The sequence below is a fragment of the Pecten maximus genome, chromosome 1 (genome assembly GCF_902652985.1).
Source record: "Pecten maximus chromosome 1, xPecMax1.1, whole genome shotgun sequence".
NCBI lineage: Eukaryota > Metazoa > Mollusca > Bivalvia > Pectinida > Pectinidae > Pecten > Pecten maximus.
The window spans coordinates 28,121,312-28,148,736 of NC_047015.1; the positions used below are offsets into that span (position 1 = coordinate 28,121,312).

Sequence of the window (27,425 nt, forward strand, 5' to 3'; positions counted from 1 at the left end):
TTAATAGCCAGTATAACTTCACGATTTATCACGAAATATGAAGGTTACATGCTTTAAAACTTAATTGGATTGTATACACCACACTAGTTGTCAATATAAATTTTGTAATGCATCTTGACGACAATGAAAGAACCACGCCGGAATGTGCATTCTGCAGCGGCAATAACATGATTATATTGGTGTTCCAATCCTATCAGCGTCCTAAATACTTATATTACCTAATACACTTCAGCGGTATTGTTGGTAGTTATACATATATAATGTATGACACTAATCGGCTATAAGCCGTGTGATACACCACGGGAACACATATATGGGGGTATATAACACCAAACACGATGGTATCCCTCACTCAGTAGTTACATGCCTTAGGACAACTTGGCTGCGCTCACAAATACTACCGCTATCACGCCTTCCATTGGAGACGCCATTACAGATTTCACCACACGAAAGCAGTAGTTAGTTTATGTGGTTAAGAGGATTGTCTCAGTAACACAGGTCGACATGCCATCAGGTCACTGACACCACAATAAGTGTCACCGACCTGAAATTATCAATCTCTTTTCGTAGATTTTGATCAAACTGAAGGATGGTTTAAAAGGGCAAGGGTTGAGTTTATGTGTAGTTATCATGGTATTGTTTTTAACTCGGAATTCTATATTAATTTTTTTCTGGAAAAAAAAATGAATCGTCAAGTAATAGTCGAATTTATAAAAATTTGAGCCCGATGTTGTTATGGCCAATATGTGGTTGGCACCAGAAAGGTTAGTGACTCTGCTTAAACCGGCTTATTGATAATATCGCAATACTATTGGGGCTAACTTTCTATTAAAGGTATTAGTAAGGATTATGACATCACTACGGATAAACGTACGTCATTTTGGATCTAAATCATTAGATTATAGAGTACTAACCTCAGGCGAGTGCTTTCACGGTCTGATAAAAACGCTATTTCAAAATGACTAATGATACTTTTATTGATATTTTGTAAACATGTTAATTAAATAGATCTAGTGGAATTAAATAGATCTAGTGAAGGACAATAAGGCCAAAAAAGAAACATTTTCTTAACATCCCTCCGATATAGCTGATCCTTTATAGCTACGATATAGTATACCTTTGATTGAAATACTCAATAAGGCCAAAACAGAAACATGTTTTAAACATCCCAACGATATAACTGATCCTTTATAACTACGATACAGTATACCTTTGATATAAATACTCAATATAAATCTTATCGGAAGCCTTAGGTACCGTAATTCGGGATATTTTGGATAGGGCTATAGTTTGACCTATTTGGCGCCTGACATGAAAACGCCAAAATTCAACACACCAATTTATCACCTTGTCGGTATTATAACACATAATATTCCTCATTCCGGACAGATCGACCGTTTTCTGACTCGGTATACAAATAAACACAGATTAAAAAAATTTATTTCCGTGGTACAACAATCCTTGCAAGTATGGCGACATTCGCATTGTTGGGGTAATGCAGATACGATTAGAAGAGTTCAGTCGCGTTAATTATGTAGTAAAGTATGTCATATATCAAGAAAATAAATATATGGATATATTGTATATCTGGTTTGAAAAAGTAAACGAAAAAAACGCTAAATTGGAAAACACATTCGCCTATCACTAAAACGCCCGGGGCTTAATCCTTGAAACAATCTGGATTTTGGCGGACGGCCGTCGAGAAGATACCAACAGTCAGAACCGAATGACAACAAGGTATCATGAACATACCATAACTCCGAGTAATATAGGTACGAAAGTCAAAGAGAAACCAACAGCCTAGGTCATATGAGTCCTTAGAAGAAGACAGGAAAGAGCACCAAGGTATCATCAAGAGTCCCCTAAACAGAATACAGACCCGATCCTGCCGTGGGGACCCACGATAAGTCGTCTCTTACGGTATGGGACGAGATAGAACAGCCATATTCTCCCCCATACTTGCCAATCTATTACCATTCTTTGGTTAGTCTTTGGTTAGTTTTTGTTTCACGTCCTATTTACAGCCAGGGTCATTTAAGGACGTTTTGGAGGTGGAGGAAAGCCGGAGTACCCGGAGAAAAAAACACCGGCCAACAGTTGTCCCACGTAGGTTCCGAACTCGCAACCCAGATGTGAAGGGCTAGTGATAAAGTGTCGGGACACCTTAACCACTCGGCCACCGCGGCCAGCAAAACTGTTGTATATTATGGTTGTAAAACAAGAAGAAAAGTTATATAAACTAACTAACATCACAAAACTATGCATTGCCAAACATTTTTAAATAGTTCTCATTAATATCGATCTGCCTTTCGATATCATTTGGTTTGTTTTTATTTAACGTCCTATTAACAGCCAGGGTCATTTAAGGACGTGCCAGCTTTTGGAGGTGGAGGAAAGCCGGAGTACCCGGAGAAAAACCACCGGCCTACGGTCAGTACCTGGCAACTGCCCCACGTAGGTTTCGAACTGGCAACCCAGAGGTGGAGGGCTAAGTGTTAAAGTGTCGGGACACCTTAACCACTCGGCCACCGCGGCCAGCAAAAGTGTTGTATATTATGGTTGTAAAATAAAAAGAAAAGTTATATAAACTAACTAACATCACAAAACTATGCATTGCCAAACATTTTTAAATAGTTCTCATTAACATCGATCTGCCTTTCGATATCATTTGGTTTGTTTTTATTTAACGTCCTATTAACAGCCAGGGTCATTTAAGGACGTGCCAGCTTTTGGAATCTGAATCTATAAACTAACTAACATCACAAAACTATGCATTGCCAAACATTTTTAATAGTTCTCATTAATATCGATCTGCCTTTCGATATCAAGGTACATGTGTAGATAACAGAATTGGAAGCTTTGATTACAACAAAAAAAATGTTTTCTATTTAAGTTTTTACAACATTCCGAGTTTTCATTATATACATTGAACCAGTTTCCCTTGCAATGGATGACCTACCAGTGGAAATAAAGCACTACTGTATTGTATACTTTCCCTTAATAGAACTAATCACCAATATCACGTATACGTGTCTGAATCATTAATCGTATCCAAGTAGCGGGCTCTGTACATAGATGAACTGTATAAGTAATGTCGTGTTCACTTCAGGGTGCTACTTCGTTTAACAAATACGTTTTATCGAATGCCGCGAAGAAAATGTGGAATATAAATAATGTGTAATAGTTTTTTTCTTAACATATTATACTAGAACACTAAAACGAAATATTGAAATATTCCAATCTATTGAATACATCCCTAAATTAAGCATAACTACTGTAATTCATGTTCAAGATGCGCTATGTTGTCATGGTTATATAGACATTACTATAACCATACCATCGTTCCTTAGATAACATTGGAACATCTTTTCACTGCAAGATGTCCGAAGTACAGTCTGTATTACGGTAACGCCTGTAACAGTGTATTGTCCAGTTCATTAAGAAACATATCTTCATATTACAGGACGTTTGTAAAAAAAAAATATGGTATATCATCCTTGCGGTATGGGTGTAAATAATGATGATAGCAATAACTTTCATTGATTATAATGAAGATTCATTTTAAAGGTATAACTGATCCATTAGAATAAAGAAGTAGTTACATACCTATATACATAAGCCACCTTTAAAATGCTTGTGATACATTTATATTTGATGGAAAATCGAATTTTGCTAAAAGCGGCAAATATTTGTTCATGAAATCAATAGAATTGCATTAGTTTCACAAAGGCAAAGTGTGGGAAATTGGTACTATTTACTGGCCTGGAACAACTCTGTCAACAACGTTATTGGTCGTATCCTGTAAATGGGACTCAATGGTTTGATATTAAAACACTGCGCCGTGTCAAATCATAGACTCTGTGAGATGTAAATACACCAGTCTCTTTACAAACACCTACCTGGCAGTATCCGAAATCGATTCCAAATCAGGTCTTCTATACAGCTTTAAATTCCAAGATCCCGAATCTATCCAATACCTTTGGTGTGGCGACGCTGTCAGGGACTAAACATATCGTCAGGTATCTAACTGATGCTGTAAGTTAGCGGTTCCATGTGACTGACGATTTTGTCGGTGAAGCACAAATCCATGGAAGTATATCACACGTTCAATGGGCCTTGGCTCAGTAGAAGTATAAAAGTAGTTTGCCACTAAGGAGATGTTTGTAGTCTTCGAGTTCGTTTTAGTCATTTCGATCTGCTATTATCGTCTGCTACATCTCGTGCCGGAATGGTGCGCGCGACTAGTGTACGGGACGTCCGGAGAGTACCGGGAGACATTGACAACATCAATCAATTCTTACCGCATTAATATACTTAGTTATTAGACACTCATCAACATACCGGTAGAGTTGATACACATTCTACCATATCGAACGTCAGTACTACCCATGTACACACACCAAGTAATCGACCTGATTCAATATCCCACCCTCTTTCACAAGGCTATAAGAGTATTATGAATTTGAGAACGACCAGATTTACGTCACTTTAACAACTGACTGTCATGCCGGTCAGAGTAATTCTCCGGGCCTACTTGACCGGAACGTACGACTGATTAGGTTTAGGCTGTCTGTATCGGCTTGGCAAAGGATTATGGTAAATTTTTCATACTGCGATACATACCTGCCTAACGATTACCTATATAAAACACACAAGAAGTCAGTGATAAAGACATTTCGTACTAGTTTTACATACTCGATCTTGTAGCTGACTCAATTGCTCGCCATCAAAGTTATTTCCATACATAAAATACGCCGCTGACATTTACGTAAATAAATTAATGAGACATTCATGAAACCTATATCCCCGACGTTGAATGAGACAATATGATAAACGATGGCGCCTGCCCTTGTACGGCACAGATTTATGGAATTTTAGCCAATAATGCTGACCCGTTAACAGAAGGAATGCAGCTGCAGCTTTTAAACATTGCAATTCACTATAACATAAAATACTTTACCAGATTGGTATTTCGGAATTCATCAAAGAATTGATGATAGGTACTTTAACATTTTGCGGTGTTTCATGTCCTGCCGGTACGTTTAAATGACATGTATTTTGTCTGGTGGCTGTATCTCGATAACAACTACTGCTCTGGTTGTGGATGCGATTTTATTGATATCTAGAAATTCAACACGCTATGTTTGCGGACACACAGGGGGGTATATATATATCTGTAGATCAGGGCACACAGCCCTAGGGACAGACATCTATCTGCAGATCAGGACACATAATGATACGTATACAACCTTGGAGAGAGGGGACCGTCATGCAAGGACAACCATTCAACGTTGGGGTAGGGAAGGAGGATGAAGGCACGTCACTCGCCGACAACTATTCAACCTTGGAGAGAGGTGACCGTCACGCAATGACATTCATTCAACCATGAGGTAGGGGAGGAGGAAGGGGGCATATCACTCAAGGACAACCATTCAACCTTGGGGTAGGGGAGGAGGAGGGGGTACGTCACTCGATGACAACCATTTGACCTTAGGGTAGAGGAGGAGGAGGGCACGTCACTCGAGGACAATCATTCAACCTTGGGGTAGACAATAGAGTTTTCACAAGAATTCATTTAATATAGCTCTGTTTCTTTTACATTCAGAATATTTACAGTATACAAGTTACAGTATATGTGAGACCGTTACAGGATCGCTGTTTTTAGCGGTGGAAACGAAAACAAGGATCTTTCGTCTTTACTCGCGTCATAAACTAATGTGCCTTAGCTTGAACAATTCGAGAATCCGCTAAAATCAACACCGTTTACCGATATATTAGTTATTGCTGAACACGCAAAACTTGATTTTAGTTTAATTAGCTCTCGATATCTCTCGCCATATTCACGCTTCGCAAAATATGAACAAATATATAGATTTGCACGGAGCCTTTCACAACTTAGAGAAAGAGGTTTTATAAGGTTATTAGATTTTACAACAGCTAAGGCAATTCGAATAACTGGGCCGCTGACAGGCACTATTACAGTGTCATCACACTGAAATGAATGTTTGAGCACGACAGCATGACACCTCACCGGTCATTTAAAATGAGCGTTCAATTCATGAGGCAAGGCTTAGACATTTTTGAGAAAAAAACAGTACGTGCCTCAGAGAACAAAAATTAAAACTTCCAGACGAGTTTTTTTTAAAACATCCTATGAACTAACAATACCTACATTTTGAAAGATTTTAAATTCAAAACAGAGACAGAGTCATTTTGCTGCGCCACCTTCAATTCATGACGAATCGTCATTGCCATGTTTTGATGTCACAATGGATTTCTGACTGGCGCAGCCAATGAAAATTGCTCCTGAGTATCTTACACTAGTGACATATACAACAAATATTACATGAACGAATTCAATGGATAACAGGCCGATTTTGTTATAAATACAAATAGCAATGCAACATCTTACAGATAATATCTGCGCTCACACACTGACAGAGCTCGGTAGATAGTCGTAGTAACTGACTTCAAATTCTATAGAATAACGCGGACGATTAGTAACTGTCCAATTTGATAAGAATACACAATATTTTGACGTCCTTGGATACCTCCAACGTGTTCTTATCAAACCGCATGACGACATCACTTCAAACACCTACCAATTAGTGTAATTGACTTAATTGAGAGTGATACTATATGTATATAATGGTAATACATTTTTTGTATATACCACGTTCTAGTACTACCTACTACAATGAGTTACAAATTACGGCCGTAAAGCCATACATTACTATTGACTACCTTGTATTCAATACTAGTTATTTCACCATAAAACATCTGAACAAAGCCACGAACAACTTCTCTACGCCATTTTACTGATCTCCATACTTTAACACAGCATGACTGCACTTTACTACTTTGCAATTAGTTGCTTAGCATATTTGCACTCGTGAACCACAGAATTAAAATTAAGTTGATGAATATTTAATACGTTTGGTTACCATGTGGACATTACAATGCTTATTGTCTGTTAATTATATCGTCATGCATCACTTGTTTGTATCTTCCATAGTGACATCATGATATTGTTTCTCTCGGAAACAGGAATCATGGTTTTTATTGATCCTAACGTTAGGGTTCTCATTGTAAAACTTTTACTGATAACTTCACGTCATAACTACCATGTGCTCATCAAATAAGACAACTAATGTAGTACTAGCATTACTATATAATGTACCTACAGTAGTATATATTGTATATAATACCTACAGTATATATAATGTATGTAATACCTACAGTATATATAATGTATGTAATACCTACAGTATATATAATGTATGTAATACCTACAGTATATATAATGTATGTAATACCTACAGTATATATAATGTATGTAATACCTACAGTATATATAATGTATGTACTACCTACAGTATATATAATGTGTATAATACCTACAGTAGTATATATTGTATATAATACCTACAGTATATATAATGTATGTTATACCTACAGTAGTATATAATGTATGTAATACCTACAGTAGTATATAATGTATGTAATACCTACAGTATATATAATGTGTATAATACCTACAGTATATATAATGTGTATAATACCTACAGTAGTATATAATGTGTATAATACCTACAGTATATATAATGTATGTTATACCTACAGTAGTATATAATGTATGTAATACCTACAGTAGTATATAATGTATGTAATACCTACAGTATATATATTGTATGTAATACCTACAGTAGTATATAATGTGTATAATACCTACAGTAGTATATAATGTGTATAATACCTACAGTAGTATATAATGTATGTTATACCTACAGTAGTATATAATGTATGTTATACCTACAGTAGTATATAATGTATGTAATACCTACAGTAGTATATAATGTATGTAATACCTACAGTAGTATATAATGTATGTAATACCTACAGTAGTATATAATGTATGTAATACCAACAGTAGTATATAATGTATGTAATACCTACAGTATATATAATGTATGTTATACCTACAGTAGTATATAATGTATGTAATACCTACAGTATATATAATGTATGTAATACCTACAGTAGTATATAATGTATGTAATACCTACAGTAGTATATAATGTATGTAATACCTACAGTATATATAATGTATGTAATACCTACAGTAGTATATAATGTATGTAATACCTACAGTATATATAATGTATGTTATACCTACAGTAGTATATAATGTATGTAATACCTACAGTAGTATATAATGTATGTAATACCTACAGTAGTATATAATGTATGTAATACCTACAGTATATATAATGTATGTAATACCTACAGTAGTATATAATGTATGTAATACCTACAGTAGTATATAATGTATGTAATACCTACAGTAGTATATAATGTATGTAATACCTACAGTAGTATATAATGTATGTAATACCTACAGTAGTATATAATGTATGTAATACCTACCGTAGTATATAATGTATGTAATACCTACCGTAGTATATAATGTATGTAATACCTACAGTAGTATATAATGTATGTAATACCTACAGTAGTATATAATGTATGTAATACCTACAGTATATATAATGTGTATAATACCTACAGTATATATAATGTATGTAATACCAACAGTAGTATATAATGTATGTAATACCTACAGTATATATAATGTATGTTATACCTACAGTAGTATATAATGTATGTAATACCTACAGTATATATAATGTATGTTATACCTACAGTAGTATATAATGTATGTAATACCTACAGTAGTATATAATGTATGTAATACCTACAGTATATATAATGTGTATAATACCTACAGTATATATAATGTATGTAATACCTACAGTATATATAATGTGTATAATACCTACAGTATATATAATGTGTATAATACCTACAGTATATATAATGTATTAATACCTACAGTAATATATAATGTATGTAATACCTACAGTAGTATATAATGTATGTAATACCTACAGTATATATACTGTATGTAATACCTACAGTAGTATATAATGTATGTAATACCTACAGTAGTATATAATGTATGTAATACCAACAGTAGTATATAATGTATGTAATACCTACAGTATATATAATGTATGTAATACCTACAGTATATATAATGTATGTAATACCTACAGTATATATAATGTATGTAATACCTACAGTATATATAATGTATGTAATACCTACCGTAGTATATAATGTGTATAATACCTAGAGTAGTATATAATGTGTATAATACCTACAGTATATATAATGTATGTAATACCAACAGTATATATAATGTGTGTAATACCTACAGTAGTATATATTGTATATAATACCTACAGTATATATAGTGTATGTAATAATACAGTAGTATATATTGTATATAATACCTAGAGTATATATAATGTATGTAATACCTACAGTATATATAATGTATGTAATACCTACAGTATATATAATGTGTATAATACCTACAGTATATATAATGTATGTAATACCTACAGTATATATAATGTATGTAATACCTACAGTAGTATATAATATATGTAATACCTACAGTATATATAATGTATGTAATACCTACAGTATATATAATGTGTATAATACCTACAGTATATATAATGTGTATAATACCTACAGTATATATAATGTGTATAATACCTACAGTATATATAATGTGTATAATACCTACAGTAGTATATAATGTATGTAATACCTACAGTAGTATATAATGTGTATAATACCTACAGTATATATAATGTGTATAATACCTACAGTATATATAATGTGTATAATACCTACAGTAGTATATAATGTATGTAATACCTACAGTATATATAATGTATGTAATACCTACAGTATATATAATGTGTATAATACCTACAGTATATATAATGTATGTAATACCTACAGTATATATAATGTATGTAATACCTACAGTATAAATAATGTATGTAATACATACAGTATATATAATGTGTATAATACCTACAGTATATATAATGTATATAATACCTACAGTAGTATATAATGTATGTAATACCTACAGTATATATAATGTATGTAATACCTACAGTATATATATTGTATATAATACCTACAGTATATATAATGTATATAATACCTACAGTATATATAATGTGTATAATACCTACAGTATATATAATGTGTATAATACCTACAGTATATATATTGTATGTAATACCTACAGTATATATAATGTATTCAATACGTACAAAATACAGTTAAAGTATGGAATTGAAGAATATAGATTTTTGTATACCGTGACCTGGTCATTTTTGGGGATACAGATCGTACGGATATTTTCGACTCGAAAATATTCGTAAACGCTGTCATTTAGATAACAATAGACCAAATACAACCAGAATGAAGAAATATTTACAGGCCCATTTTCGTTTTTTTTTTTTTTTTTTCAATCACAAGACAAAACACGAACATACATGTATAAGCTGCTATTTGACTTGGCAAATCACTGATAATATCCCGGTTTCGTGTCTGGATAAAGTGATTCTTTAACGTATACAAATCTTCATTCCGAACAGCAGGGTGAAAAAATCTTAGTATTCGATCGAGACGAAATCTAGCAATGGATGCAGTCATGTAGGCGATAAACCAGTAACTAAATCACTACACAGCAGCAATGGAAGTGTCTGTAGGAAATCCTGAATAGCATAGTTTTTAACTACGATGATATTAGTTGACGTCAAGAAAGTAAAAAAAAATACATTGTAATGTATAATGGAAGCAGCAAATACTACTACAAGCAATGACATCAGCTGTATTCATGGAAATTCATTCCGATTTACGTGGAAAATAAGCTGACAACCATCGATTGGAGCCCTCTATCAATACTGTGATGATCCTTCTTGGACATGTTGTACTCTGAAATATAAATTTAAATAACGACATAATATTGCAATACAAAAGATAACAAGGGGCTCCTCCACAAATAATTACAATTATACACACGAATGTTTATTAACCTATGTGACAAAACAAATATTAAATGAATATTGCATGGCAGCAATTTTGCTGTTCCCACTGGAAAACTATGTACATATGGAGACGACAAACATTTTCTGATTAAGGTTTAAACATTTGAATAGAAACTTGGACCACGAACCAGGATACACGTACGTCCAACTAGGATAGCCATGACTAATCATACGCAGGAGAAATAAAACTTCACAAAGAGAGTGAGTTACGTCAAAAGCCTTGTTATATGTGTTCCCCACATCTCCTGTACTCTCCACGTGTCACCACCTACAAGGATCAGGACTGGTCGGAAATGGATGTTCCCACGTAACATCTCTATTATAAAAAAGTGAGTTCGTCAATACAATCTATTTTTGATACATTGACTGTTTATCTAAATAATGTTACCATATCCAATTACATAAAACAACCAATATAATTTTGGTTCTAGGCGATCTGGTTTATTACATGTATGACTTCACTTTCGATCCAGATGCCGCTCACGGGCCGTTGTATATCGTTTCACCACTGCTCGACGACTTATTTTCTAAAAAGGTGCTGTAAAGCAATATCGTATTGGAATTAAATATTTAAAATATGATAATCCATGAATTCACAAGGGACGCATATATTTTAAGCACCAAATACACTGATCAATATCGTTATTAATTGGCCAGAAACAATGACATATCGTGGAAACAACGGTTTCCATAGTATCAAGTCAATAATAACATCATCGACAAGGTGTATGTTCATAGATTACCTGTAACGGGAGATTAATAACGCATGTTTCATTATGAAATCCAAATTGGTTGGATTACAGGCAAATATGTTTATAAATGAAAACTACAATACTGACATGTTAACAATACTGTTACTCACCATCTTATAATTAACAGAAAGTGTTAGTTTTATAACATACTCATAGAAAATATAACGTTTTTGATATCCTTTTTTCATAGTGTTTACCATAATAACGGACGTAAGGACATACCATACTAAGGATGTATGGACGTACCATACTAAAGAACGTACCCTACTAAGGATGTATGGACGTACCATACTATAACGGACGTACGAACGTACCATACTAAGGACGGACGGACGTACCATACTAACGGATGTACCATACTATAACGGACGGACGGACATACCATACTAAGGACGGACGGACGTACCATACTAAGGACGGACGGACGTACCATACTAACGGATTTACCATACTATAACGGACGGACGGACGTACCATACTAAGGACGGAAGAACGTACCATACTAACGGACGTACATGTACCGTTTTCAGGACGTATGGACGTACGGGCATACCGACGCACCATACTTACGCAGTACGAGGCCTTTAAAAAGTACAATGATATTTACATGGTATTCCTGGAAGTTAGATGTCTTCATTACCGACACCAATCATGTAAGAGGTTAGATCAAAGTGATGCCATGTTCCCACAATGAGACCCGAGGTATTGAAAGCGAAACTACGAGACCATACGTATGTAGACACATCGATCTTCATAATGAACTGGATTACTTATGGATGAAAGAACGATTCCATCAACCTGTATCTATATAAAAACAAAACACGGGTGCCATGCTTCTTATTGGCAATTGTAGAAACGCTCTAGAATATCGAATCAAATGCTGCATGGTATCAGGAAGGATAGCATGATGTTTCTGTTTTTAATCGAGAACTGGAAAATGACAAAAGGATTCACTTGCCAAAGTGTTTGTTATGCAATTGTAATTGTTTTTTTTTCTTTCGGTATGTCTGATGAAAGGAAAAACAGCCGGCCTAGAAATGTTGTGTTAAGTGAGATTTATTATAGTATGGTGTGAATGCTACCAGTAATATTATGTATCCATAATGGCTGAATTAATCATTTGACATATATTCATGTACGTCCAGTTAAGATAAAATTCCTTATTCTGCGTAACCCCGCTAATTGAGCCTTATTGTCTACCATAATTAAACACTCTCTGGTGACATTTGTTCTTAATTCATGTCGAAACTCTCCAAAAGCACCTGTGCCTTGTGCCTTCCTTTCGTTAAATTGTTCCCCCGGTTCCTGGTGCTAATTTTCTTGACTAGGACTAATCTTTTTTCTGCGCGCTAACCTGATTTCCACCTGGTGTATCGTGGTATATCTTAAATTTTGACGTTGTGTTGAAGTGTATCCTCGTCGGACACAGTATAACAAGTGGCCTGGAAGTTGATGATCGGTATATTTTTACTGATGTGTGGCATATTGTTTTGTCGATTTTATGTATTGTTTTATCTTCCCAAAATGTTGATTCTACGATATATTTTGTCCGTATCTGCTAATGCGAAGGTTTATTTCTGTTTACCTATTGATACAATGGTATACTATCTCCTTATAAAGTGATGTTTTGTGTATTGCCGTTGTGAGATGATGTTTTGTGTATTGTCCGTGTAAGTTGATGCTGTATGTATTGTCCTAGTTCATTGATGTTTTGTGTATTGTCCGTGTGAGTTGATGTTATGTGTATTGTCCGTGTAAGTTGATGCTGTATGTATTGTCCTAGTTCATTGATGTTTTGTGTATTGTCCGTGTGAGTTGATGTTTTGTGTATTGTCCGTGTGAGTTGATGTTATGTGTATTGTCCGTGTGAGTTGATGTTTTGTGTATTGTCCGTTTTAGTTGATGTTTTGTGTATTGTCCTTGTGATTTGATGTTTTGTGTATTGTCCTTGTGAGTTGATGTTTTGTGTATTGTCCGTGTAAGTTGATGCTGTATGTATTGTCCTTGTGAGATGATGTTATGTGTATTGTCCGTTTTAGTTGATGTTTTGTGTATTGTCCGTGTGAGTTGATGTTATGTGTATTGTCCTTGTGAGATGATGTTTTGTGTATTGTCCGTGTGAGTTGATGTTTTGTGTATTGTCCGTATGAGTTGATGTTTTGTGTATTGTCCGTGTGAGTTGATGTTATGTGTATTGTCCGTGTGAGATGATGTTATGTGTATTGTCCTTGTGAGATGATGTTTTGTGCATTGTCCTTGTGAGTTGATGTTTTGTGTACTGTCCGTGTGAGTTGATGTTTTGTGGATTGTCCGTGTGAGTTGATGTTTTGTGTATTGTCCGTGTGAGTTGATGTTTTGTGTATTGTCCTTGTGAGTTGATGTTTTGTGTATTGTCCTTGTGAGTTGATGTTTTGTGTATTGTCCTTGTGAGTTGATGTTTTGTGTATTGTCCTTGTGAGTTGATGTTTTGTGTATTGTCCGTGTGAGTTGATGTTTTGTGTATTGTCCGTGTGAGTTGATGTTTTGTGTATTGTCCGTGTGAGTTGATGTTTTGTGTATTGTCCGTTTTAGTTGATGTTTTGTGTATTGTCCGTGTGAGTTGATGTTATGTGTATTGTCCGTGTAAGTTGATGTTTTGTGTATTGTCCGTGTGAGTTGATGTTTTGTGTATTGTCCGTGTGAGTTGATGTTTTGTGTATTGTCCGTGTGAGTTGATGTTTTGTGTATTGTCCGTGTGAGTTGATGTTTTGTGTATTGTCCTTGTGAGTTGATGTTTTGTGTATTGTCCGTGTGAGTTGATGTTTTGTATATTGTCCGTGTGAGTTGATGTTATGTGTATTGTCCGTGTAAGTTGATGTTTTGTGTATTGTCCGTGTGAGTTGATGTTATGTGTATTGTCCTTGTGAGTTGATGTTTTGTGTATTGTCCGTGTGAGTTGATGTTTTGTGTATTGTCCGTGTGAGTTGGTGTTTTTGTGTATGTCCGTTTTAGTTGATGTTATGTGTATTGTCCTTGTGAGATGATGTTATGTGTATTGTCCGTGTGAGTTGATGTTTTGTGTATTGTCCGTTTTAGTTGATGTTTTGTGTATTGTCCGTTTTAGTTGATGTTTTGTGTATTGTCCGTGTGAGTTGATGTTTTGTGTATTGTCCGTGTGAGTTGATGTTTTGTGTATTGTCCGTGTGAGTTGATGTTTTGTGTATTGTCCGTGTGAGTTGATGTTTTGTGTATTGTCCGTGTGAGATTGATGTTTTGTGTATTGTCCGTGTGAGTTGATGTTTTGTGTATTGTCCGTGTGAGTTGATGTTTTGTGTATTGTCCGTGTGAGTTGATGTTTTGTGTATTGTCCGTGTGAGTTGATGTTTTGTGTATTGTCCGTGTGAGTTGATGTTTTGTGTATTGTCCGTGTGAGTTGATGTTTTGTGTATTGTCCGTGTGAGTTGATGTTTTGTGTATTGTCCGTGTGAGTTGATGTTTTGTGTATTGTCCGTGTGAGTTGATGTTTTGTGTATTGTCCTTGTGAGTTGATGTTTTGTGTATTGTCCGTGTGAGTTGATGTTTGTGTATTGTCCGTGTGAGTTGATGTTTTGTGTATTGTCCGTGTGAGTTGATGTTTTGTGTATTGTCCGTGTGAGTTGATGTTTTGTGTATTGTCCGTGTGAGTTGATGTTTTGTGTATTGTCCGTGTGAGTTGATGTTTTGTGTATTGTCCGTGTGAGTTGATGTTATGTGTATTGTCCGTGTAAGTTGATGTTTTGTGTATTGTCCGTGTGAGTTGATGTTATGTGTATTGTCCTTGTGAGTTGATGTTTTGTGTATTGTCCGTGTGAGTTGATGTTTTGTGTATTGTCCGTGTGAGTTGGTGTTTTGTGTATTGTCCGTTTTAGTTGATGTTATGTGTATTGTCCTTGTGAGATGATGTTATGTGTATTGTCCGTGTGAGTTGATGTTTTGTGTATTGTCCGTTTTAGTTGATGTTTTGTGTATTGTCCGTTTTAGTTGATGTTTTGTGTATTGTCCGTGTGAGTTGATGTTTTGTGTATTGTCCGTGTGAGTTGATGTTTTGTGTATTGTCCGTGTGAGTTGATGTTTTGTGTATTGTCCGTGTGAGTTGATGTTTTGTGTATTGTCCTTGTGAGTTGATGTTTTGTGTATTGTCCTTGTGAGGTGATGTTTTGTGTATTGTCCGTTTTAGTTGATGTTTTGTGTATTGTCCGTGTGAGTTGATGTTTTGTGTATTGTCCTTGTGAGATGATGTTTTGTGTATTGTCCGTGTGAGTTGATGTTTTGTGTATTGTCCGTGTGAGTTGATGTTTTGTGTATTGTCCGTGTGAGATGATGTTTTGTGTATTGTCCGTGTGAGTTGATGTTTTGTGTATTGTCCGTGTAAGTTGATGTTTTGTGTATTGTCCGTGTGAGTTGATGTTTTGTGTATTGTCCGTGTGAGTTGATGCTTTGTGTATTGTCCGTGTAAGTTGATGTTTTGTGTATTGTCCGTGTGAGTTGATGTTTTGTGTATTGTCCGTGTGAGTTGATGCTTTGTGTATTGTCCTTGTGAGATAATGTTTTGTGTATTGTCCGTGTAAGTTGATGTTTTGTGTATTGTCCGTGTGAGTTGATGGTATGTGTATTGTCCGTGTGAGATGATGTTTTGTGTATTGTCCGTGTAAGTTGATGTTATGTGTATTGTCCGTGTAAGTTGATGTTTTGTGTATTGTCCGTGTGAGTTGATGTTTTGTGTATTGTCCGTGTAAGTTGATGTTTTGTGTATTGTCCGTGTGAGTTGATGTTTTGTGTATTGTCCGTGTAAGTTGATGTTTTGTGTATTGTCCTTGTGAGATGATGTTTTGTGTATTGTCCGTTTTAGTTGATGTTTTGTGTATTATCCGTTTTAGTTGATGTTTTGTGTATTGTCCTTGTGAGTTGATGTTTTGTGTATTGTCCGTTTTAGTTGATGTTTTGTGTATTGTCCGTGTGAGTTGATGTTTTGTGTATTATCCGTTTAAGTTGATGTTATGTGTATTGTCCTTGTGAGATGATGTTATGTGTATTGTCCGTGTAAGTTGATGTTTTGTGTATTGTCCGTGTGAGTTGATGTTTTGTGTATTGTCCGTGTAAGTTGATGCTGTATGTATTGTCCTAGTTCATTGATGTTTTGTGTATTGTCCTTGTGAGATGATGTTATGTGTATTGTCCTTGTGAGATGATATTATGTTGATGTTTTGTCGCTGTAAGATGGCGCTATGTTTAGCTTGGTCTTTAAATGTTGACAATGTGCTTAGCTTTGTCCTGGTATGATGATGTTTTGAAACTTTTAGAAAGTCGTTATTCTACCCTCATAATTCTGTACCTTGGGTATATGTTGATATTACCTGTACCATGCCAACACAGACTCTGTTGATCATGCATATTTTAAATACTTACTATCTATAAATACATAATATAAAGTGACATTCACAGATTCTCTATTCAAAGCTTTGCTAATGTATATTTGATATTTGTATTGATTTTTTTTCTTTTATAAATGTGGTTTGGTCTGCTGTAGATAGGTTAGGACCTGAACATGTCAGATGACTGGTGATGATAAGTTTGGAGTCCTATCAGACTATTGTACATAGTGTTGAATTCATCAGAAATCTACATTAGCAACGTTTGATATTCCCTCAGTTTTATCTATGGTCAGTTGACATACACTGTTTTAATTTAACATATTTCCGCTACATAGTATTTCGCTTCCACTTGTGACTTTGCACTTCCGCTATCTCAATTAAATAAGCTAAACATTACCTTAAAATTATTACTCAATTAATTTTTGACAAATACATAGATGTAGCATTAACACCTCTCGGTAAACTTTTTTTTTTATTTCATCGCCTGGTGGTCTCTGCGAATAGTGTTAATACTTCTTCTGTTTAAGCGTTCGGAACGTTGATTCTCTTTTGTTTTGGACTTTGCAGTTATAAAACGGTAACTATAGCGATAAGAGAGAATGTGTGTGAAGAGCTCCGCAATCTTCATAATTCAAAGTTGGAGTTATAGCACATTAATCAAACATCAATCCTGTGTAAACCAACATTTACATCAATCCTGTGTAAACCAACATTTACATCAATCCTGTGTAAACCAACATTTACATCAATCCTGTGTAAACCAACATTTACATCAATCCTGTGTATACCAACATTTACATCAATCCTGTGTAAACCAACATTTACATCAATCAAGTGTAAACAATCATTTACATCAATCAAGTGTAAACCAACATTTACATCAATCAAGTGTTAACCAACATTTACATCAATCCTGTGTAAACAATCCTTTACATCAATCCTGTGTAAACCAACATTTTCATCAATCAAGTGTTAACCAACATTTACATCAATCCTGTGTAAACCAACATTTACATCAGTCCTGTGTAAACAATTCTTTACATCAATCCTGTGTAAAGAATTCTTTGCATCAATCCTGTATAAACAATTCTTTACATCAATCCTGTGTAAACCACAATTTACCTTAATCCTGTGTAAATCAAACATTTACGTCGATCCTGTATAAACAATCCTTTACATCAATCCTTGTAAACCAACATTTACATCAATCTTGTGTAAACAATCATTTACATCAATCCTGTGTAAAAAAATCATTTACATCAATCTTGTGTAAATCAACATTTACATCAATCTTGTGTAAACCAACATTTACATCAATCCTGTGTAAACTAACATTTACATTAATCCTAGGTAAATCAACATTTACATCAATCCTGTGTAAATCAACATTTACATCAATCCTGTGTAAATCAACATTTACATCAATCCTGTGTAAACCAACATTTACATCAATCTTGTGTAAACCAACATTTACATCAATCCTGTGTAAACTAACATTTACATTAATCCTGTGTAAACCAACATTTACATCAATCCTGTGTAAATCAACATTTACATCAATCCTGTGTAAACTAACATTTACATTAATCCTGTGTAAATCAACATTTACATCAATCCTGTGTAAATCAACATTTACATCAATCCTGTGTAAATCAACATTTACATGTAAATTAAGTTGACATTGATAGATTCAATATCATCTTAAGCGTGTAATTATGATCCCTATCCGTTTAAATCTTACCTATTTTGGTAGTATATATAATGGAGAATAATAATATTTGACCATCGCAATTAGATCCCAAAGTCCTTATGTGATATAGTGTCTGTCTGTTCAGTAGAAGGTTAGAAACATTCCCACCCCTTATTATTTCTATCCTACATGATATTGAGGTTAGATGACTGTGTAATTACTACATGTATCAGAGTCGTGTGGGGACGGTTAGCTGAAAGTCGAATTATTTAAGGACGTTTGCCAATTAATTAAAAACAAAATAGCAGATAGAACTCTCCCAAATAACACAAAGCTATGATTTCCCGTTATGTAGTATAGTTAGATACAAGTCAATGGACCCAAAGATGGCTCCACATTTAGAGCGTTTAGTCTGCATGCATGAGAGAAAATTATCAAAAGTGACATTCGATTTTATGATAATGTTATTCAGGATTGGCTGTGAAATAATACATACAGTTGTTCCGGAACGTAAACTCTGTTATTGTTTAATGACAGTTTCTCTGTGAGTTATTACGTAAAAATCAATAATGTCATATGCTGTACGCAGGACCCCAACCACGTGATATATATACAGTATAACATATAGTGTTCTGGCACCGTGCAGGAGGAACTGTGAACTTCGATACTATCCAGTAAATGCAACTGGTGCGGATATGTATCGAGTATACACCGTGAAAAACTTATAAGCTCGATACATATAATCCTATTTAGACATTTCTTTTAATAGTTAATATATATCATGTACGTAAATTCACCGAAATAAAACAACTCCTACTAGATAATGTTTTGTTAAGGATCATCTTATTAGCAGATCCGGTGATACCAGTAAAATTTTACAAGCCTATTAATAACTATTGTGAGACAATTTGACAGAAGGAACTTGATCAATTGTTAGTATGTATTATGGCTAACCACGGAAATTGCTGTTTAACATTTGTCAAGCTGTTTGTGAATTTTGACAAAACAAGCGAAGAATGCATGTTTCAGGAGGACATAATTAGCTTATTTGTATCACATATATTGCATAAAATAGCCATGCCACTATGTCCTAAAGTGTCTATAGCACACAATAAAAACATTGGTTTGACCGGATTTGACTTGATATATGTATGAACACTGATTATATTTTGACCTTGAAATGCAAATGGCGGTTGTGAATATCATCACACAAATATGGAATGTGGAAGGCATTTTAAACATAAAAATTGCTCTGTAAGACACTCTTCAGAACTATGAACATGGCAAGAAGATTGTACTAGGAAATATTTTAACCGCTGAGTTTGAAATGAAAGATTCATACTTCAAAAAAAAAAGGGGGGGGGGGGGGGGAGTTCCCAAACTCAACAGTTTAACTATTTGTCTTAAAATCACCCGTTTCCCTTTTAACTATGATCAGATGTGATAATAGTACGAAATAGGATTTTTTTTCATTGAGTGAATTGCCTTCTTTGGTGCCATAGCTGCGTTATTTTATTCACAGTCGCCATTTGCATTTTAAGGTCAAAACGAATTAGGTGTATACGTTTCTAAAGTCAAATCCGGTCAAACAAAGGCTCATATTTTGTGCTATAGACACATGTGAGCATAACAGCGTGGTTATTATTCAGGTTTAATTATCTGTGTGACTTGTAATAACTCCGTTCTACATCTTACCACAAAGTAACTCCACAGAAAAAGCTTTCTTTATGATAATATATGTCCAGACCAACATTTTGGTACATTAATTTATTAGTTTTGTCAACATTTATTCATGTGGGCATTTATTCGCTTTTAAAATTCAATGTTATTCTCCTATATAGATGACCCTTATAACATTCGTGGGCCCGGGTTGAAACGCCATGCAGCCGACAAGATACATTTACATGTCCTATTAGGGATTCGCCATCTTGGGTAACCAACATGATAATGTTTTCTAATAAATCCATGATGAAAAAGCTTTTTTTCTCTGATTTGTAAAGTAAGAATGCAGTATGTTCGTGAGTGAAATGGACTGCTGTCAGTGAATAAAATACATCTAAGCACACGGCGTTGTTAATTATGTAGTGTGAGTAGAGATGACCACAACACTGGATTTGAGAAGGAAAAACTATAACAGCGGACATCAAACTTCCTCACATAGTTCTGTGGTATGATTATTTCTTTAGAGAATACATGCAGCAAGGTTGAGTGTCGTAATGCATGGTTTTTCATCTCGGTCTTCGCCATAACTTATAAACGTATATGGACACTATTAAAATTGACGAAAAGCAAATAAGTAATATCTATATGTTATATAACAAATTCACCAACGTTTTCTGTCTTAAAGGGGCTGGACGTCCTCAGTCAGGAAAGGTTCTTATAGAACTGTCGTAAACGACTAATAAACATTATTACAGAACAGAGAACTGGAATGTTTAGAGATGAGAAAGTTGCGTGATAACACTGATGCATTCATCTAGTGGGACATTCGTCTGTCAGAAAATCTTACATTTCTTTCTAAGTGCGAAATTGCATTTACTTCAGGGTGGAGAATCTACAGACAGTCTGTAACCAGTTGGTAATTCCAATTCCTTGACTGTCTTATTGATAAATTGTAGCTCTGACGCCTTTACAATACAATTTGTTCTCATTTCAGATGCAGACATCTTTTACGGGGATACTATTACGGGTAACAGCTGAAAAGGTCGACAATACAACAAGTTATATAACAAACAATCAGGGGAAAGTATGTCCGAAATTGGCATTTTATTTCCAACTTATATAATTTGTTCAGCTTTATACCAGCGTTATTCAGGAAATTAGTAATAAACTCCAACACCGTTTGACAACAGGGAGAACCTAAATAGATTTAGGACCTGTCGGTTTTATCGAGTTAATGAACACGGAATAGCTTGATTAGATAACGAAATACATTATACACAGACTACGTGTAATAACTGTATTAACTGTATACGTTTTCTCTAGACACATACGCTCTCGTGATATGCTGACCACGCAGCACACGAAAAAGGTATACATAGTATCTTATGTCCAATAACAACTATCACAGCACTGCTATATATTCCCTCAAGTCGCAATAACATGAGACTAGACGATATTCAAACTTGAATTGGAACATTTTGAAATGTCAAAGAGAAAGTTGATAACGACTTATATAGTTTACTCTAATTGGCAGTTAGTGCGAAGTCTGCCGCGTTCAATTTTAACCAATGTGCTTAGTTGTTCAACTGTCACTTCCTTGGTTCTCAATCTGGGAACGTAGTATTGCCGGGATTTGACCTAGATTAAAAATACGGATAGCTTTTACTAGAGCATACTATAATTATATTTTGTACTATCTTTTTGTGCCATCATTAAAACTTTGATCAAAAGTCACTTTTCACACTAGTCCAAATGATCCCGACTTTCTCTCCGATTTAATACATAAAGCGTAGCATTGCCAGGATTTGACCTAGATTAAAACCAATGATACTTTGGTAAGGCAGAATCAGCTTATCTTTTCGAAAGATGTATCCTTATCATCCTTGCATGTTTTCGAAGCATCCGTAAATGCTAGAAGTCATAATTGTTCAATTTCAGTCAGTCTTGTTGATGTTTTTTTCTTTTGTGTAAAATATGAAATGGGAACATATACCATTGTGGACATTTCTTACGGTAGCTTTTGCTAGAGCATAATAGAATTATCCTTCAGAATATAATTTGTAATATCTTTTTGTGCCGTCAATAAAACTTTGATCAAAAGTCACTTTTAACACTAGTCCAAATGATCCTGACTTTCTCATAAAACAGGTTATAAATAGAATTCCTTACTTCGTCGAAACTCGAAATCGAGACAGTGTTAAAGTTGTTTCATGATTTTCAAACGTGCGAGTGTAACACATCAAACGAAACACCCAAACAAACCGTTTCACTAAGTTTTCGTTAAGTAATAATTTGCTATAGTTTTTGATACTCGATTATAAATTGCTTCCATCCTTCTTTACTTTGAGATCATGCACGTATGATGGGAACGAAACCATAGAGAGATACCTTCTGTGGTATTATTTGTTGCGGCCTTTATTATGTTCTAAATATTTCTTTTTCCAATCTAGACCAAATAAGAATTAGCCCAAAGGGATGAATTGAAAAAAAAACTACTATGCAAAAAATGGCAAACCATGGACCGTTGATATTGTATGAACTTCCACAATTTTCATTTAAAACCCCTTTGAACCCAAATTTTATATGAGCCCACAAGACAAATCATATACTATATGCAGATGAACTTCAACTTCCCACCAAAATATATGCCTATTATCACTAAGGGTTCACAGAATGGCCTTACACCAATTGGTCAGGTTCTCGGTGATTTGTTGCAAGAAAACGCTTGGTTTCGGATGATGTCACATCTGTTGTGTAACGCGACATGTCATTGGTCACTGACGGTACAGGACTTGTGAACACGTGTGCCCTTCGGTCACCGCACTTCAGAAGTGAAAATGACGAACAGAGATGGCCAGATTGATGCGTTCCTGAAGGACATTGATCATGGACTGTGTGTCCATAATAAGCATGAGCATGCAAGTCTATCAGTCCACACTGAAAATACACAACGATTCCAGAGACCGCACCAGGTAAACAGTAACCTAAACAGTACCTACTTTTATAACAAGGCTTCACACATGTACATATCAAGTACAATCTGTCTTTTAACCTATACACATATATACCCGTTATATAATACAAATTATGTTACTATACATATAACAGCTCCATCGACCTGTCTGAATAACCACAATGATGGATATTGAAGTAAATAATATACTTCTCAAAAATTTCTACAAAAATACAAATAAAACCGAATTGCTGGAACACTTTCTGTGACTTATATAGGGTGTGGATGACGTGATATTCATTTTTCATAACTATTATGTTAGTGTTCAACTTCTTAAAAACATTAATTAAATGTGATTTTTCTGTTTTTATAAAATATTTCAAAAGCTAATATATATATCTGAAATTAAATATAGGCATTTCGGTTTGCTATATCGGTCAATACAGCTATCAGAGGCACAGGTACATGTGACAATATTTCTGAGGGGAGGTACATGTGACAATATTTCTGAAGGGAGGTACATGTGACAATATTTCTGAGGGGAGGTACATGTGACAATATTTCTGAGGGGAGGTACATGTGACAATATTTCTGAGGGGAGGTACATGTGACAATATTTCTGAGGGGAGGTACATGTGACAATATTTCTGAGGGGAGGTACATGTGACAATATTTCTGAGGGGAGGTACACGTGACAATATTTCTGAGGGGAGGTACACGTGACAATATTTCTGAGGGGAGGTACACGTGACAATATTTCTGAGGGGAGGTACACGTGACAATATTTCTGAGCGGAGGTACATGTAGCTAACCACAAACATACAGCCTAGCAGACATTAAAATTGTTACAAACTGACGAGCCCCTTCGATTATAGGCCTTCACAACTTATCCATATCTACATATTTGATGCATATTTTATTGTATCAAACTAATTTCTTGCTATTTGTTGGATCCAGATTTTGGCCTTGTGTAATATATTAAACAGTACCAAATAAACTTTCTTAAGTTCATTGTTTACATGTTATGCAAATGTTATGAGAAATAATGTGATAAGGATATTGGCTGTTTTTATAATTGATTTTGGATTTATGTTTTCATGTATGCAAGGAGGTGGTTAATCCAGACAAAAACGGGTGAAAGCCTTTGGTGATGTAATTGGAAGCATCAACACATTCGTGTGTCACAATACAACAAATTTCATAATTGCGATGAGGCCGTCTCCAAATTTATATATGGGACATCAAGGGACACAACTAATGTAACAAGAAATATCTTTAAAAATGATAAACGGCATAGTTTTAATGCTGGTGGTTATAATGTAAAACTGCTGGTGAAATAAATTAACGAACTAATTAATAAATGAGCAGTTTCAGCATCATTTTTGGTGATAATAAGACTGCATTTGAATCAGGAATATGATTTTATTAATGTGTCATTTGAATAGATACATCCACTTATTCAGCTTGCATTCAATTTTAATTTTGTTTCGTCTTTAACTGCATGTCTGCATTTTGCATTTACCGCTACATTGACCAATCACATACTTCATCTTGACCAGTAACGCCACCTGTCGCGTCATATCCGGGAACAAAAGAAAATTATACGGCTATGCCGAAAAAGATCTCCGGTTCCTCAAATCACATGTGCTGGAAAAGTGCCAAGTGATATTGACAAAACCGAGTTGGAAAGCCTCATAAATGAAATGGGGAGCGTTTTAGTTACACTCCATCACCTTGTGGCAGCGTGAGCGAGTCTCGGGTTACTGTACCATCGTCGGCTAAAACTCAATCCGTAACACAATCTGTGATGACCAGTACATATCCACCAACCAGTACTATACATGTACATCTCCATTAAACCCAGTCATCAACATGGATAATTTCAGACAAGTCAGCCCGAATTAGGGATAATTTCCAAACCTACAGTACTATCAGCTCCTCACCTGGGGACATTATTCCTCCACTTCCTCAGGAGGATCCAACACCAAATCCTCCTTTACAAGATGACTATTTAATAACAGAAGGCTGCATACTGAAGAATATAATCACGACTGTTGGAAAATTCCTTTCAAATATCAATTATATTAATTTGTGAATTAATTTTAACCGTACAAGATGTACTTTGACATTTTATATAATATTGGTCTTGTTTAAGCCTAAACGCGTTTCTGTGCTCGGTTCGTTTATAAAACACGACTATCAGGTACGAATGTCCCCGCTATGGTATTGCTATAACATAGAATTGATAGCGTAAATGCTGAGGGATGTAAGTATACTAAGGGTAAACCTTTAGAGGAAGGATTACACAAGATAATAATTGATCTTCATTCGCAAGGAAGGTCAGTTAGAGAAATCGGCAAAAAGACTGGAGTTTCAAAAAGTGGTGTTACAAAATAGTCGACATCTTCATCCGAAGCGAAGGTACATGTATTGCCCCCTAAGGTAAACAAAACTCTATTAGTTCCTAAGAAAATAAAAAAAAAGGTGACTTAATTCAAAGAGCATGAGACATTTTAAAGACCTAGTATCAATGGCAGAGAAATACGCGATCAATTAGTGTCAAGGAATTTGTGTAACCCGGACAATGTTCCATCAATCACCAGGATTAACCAGGCCATAAGGCGTGACCTCGATATGACGAGCGAAAAAAATTACCCAAATTCCTATGAAAACCAAAATAATAAACCATGAAGACATCGTGACACATTTGGCCAAAATGATGAATTATGGACCAGAGCAGGTCCATTTTTCACGAATGCTCTGTAATATCCACAAACAGGAATATGAATTACGGCCACAGTACCAGGAAAGTTTACATTTAAGTGGCATTATAATCCTGATTATGTTATATTTCCATTTCTATATTGTTACACCCCTGCTTCATGTAACTACTGAATTATGTTCCAGTTGAATCAATAGACAAGGACTTCTTCCATAGGTCACGATTTTCTTGAAAGCTGTGTACTGCTAACGAAAACCTGAAGTTTCGAGGTATACAGCTTGATGAAGACCATAGGGAATATTCTACTTCCATGTGTGATATGGCGATATTTTTTGACCAATCGGAGCGGACCTTTGTATTCACCTCGTTGAAACTTGCTATTTTTTCCAATGGAAGCGGAGATAGATAAATTGGTTATTTTGCTGTATTTCTGATATCTCAGACTAGTTTTTGACAAAATACTCACTTGACGTTAGCTATTCATGCACAGATTCTCCTATAACAGCAGAAAACGCTTAAATTGCGTTGATCAGGCCTTTCAAAATGGCGCCGTCAAGTTGACATGGAGTAACGTCACAAAGAGATGACGTCATTACTGATTCCCGCACTTTTTGACACTATTAATTTTCGATGCTTTTTATTTTGTTTTTAAGTTTATGAAATGCAATAAAAAAGAAAATTGAATGGCTTCCCGTTAAATATAACATATATTTCACTCGTATGACAGAATATTTCGATATTTTTCACTCGTGCTTCGCACTCGTGAAAATATCGATATTCTGCCATACTCGTGAAATATATTAAACGGGAAACCATTCAATATCCTCTATGTACTGCATGGCGATATTAAACCGTGGGAGAATACTCTACTTCCTTGTATGATATTGCGATATGAAGACCCGTGTCAGTGTATTTTTTCTCACATTTTGCCTTTTTTTCAATTTTCAATGTTGAGTTAGAATAACGGTTTTGTTAGCCTGTCGTGTTAACCTGTCATGTTAGCCTGTCAGAATTCACTGCTTATTATTGTTAGCGACAGACGCGTATGCAAAGCTACACAACCTTCGCAACTTTAAATAAAATCAATGAAATCTTATTTTAACTCATTTCAGTTTGTACTACATGACGGAAATTAGAACTTTTGTATGCGTCATTACAAAATCCTCATGAAATTCACCCAAAACACCTATAATATTTGTATATAGTATTATCTACCAATGATGAAACTTGAACGAAAAGTAATTGATATTTAAATATTTCTCTAAAATATATAA

The 27,425-nt window shown here is 34.9% G+C and overlaps 1 protein-coding gene across 6 annotated transcripts in view; it reads right to left on the reverse strand.

The window, feature by feature from the left end:
- LOC117329291 (magnesium/proton exchanger-like) overlaps positions 1-4,477 on the reverse strand; it is a 62,530-nt gene extending 58,053 nt beyond the window's left edge. For 5 of the 6 annotated variants that reach the window (XR_004533147.1, XR_004533146.1, XR_004533144.1 and 2 more), the window contains exon 1: positions 3,900-4,477. The gene's annotated coding sequence lies outside the window, so the exon portion shown is untranslated. The remainder of the gene's footprint in view (positions 1-3,899) is intronic. The other variant, XM_033887206.1, reaches the window with a different exon arrangement.
- Between the last annotated feature and the right edge of the window lie 22,948 nt (positions 4,478-27,425).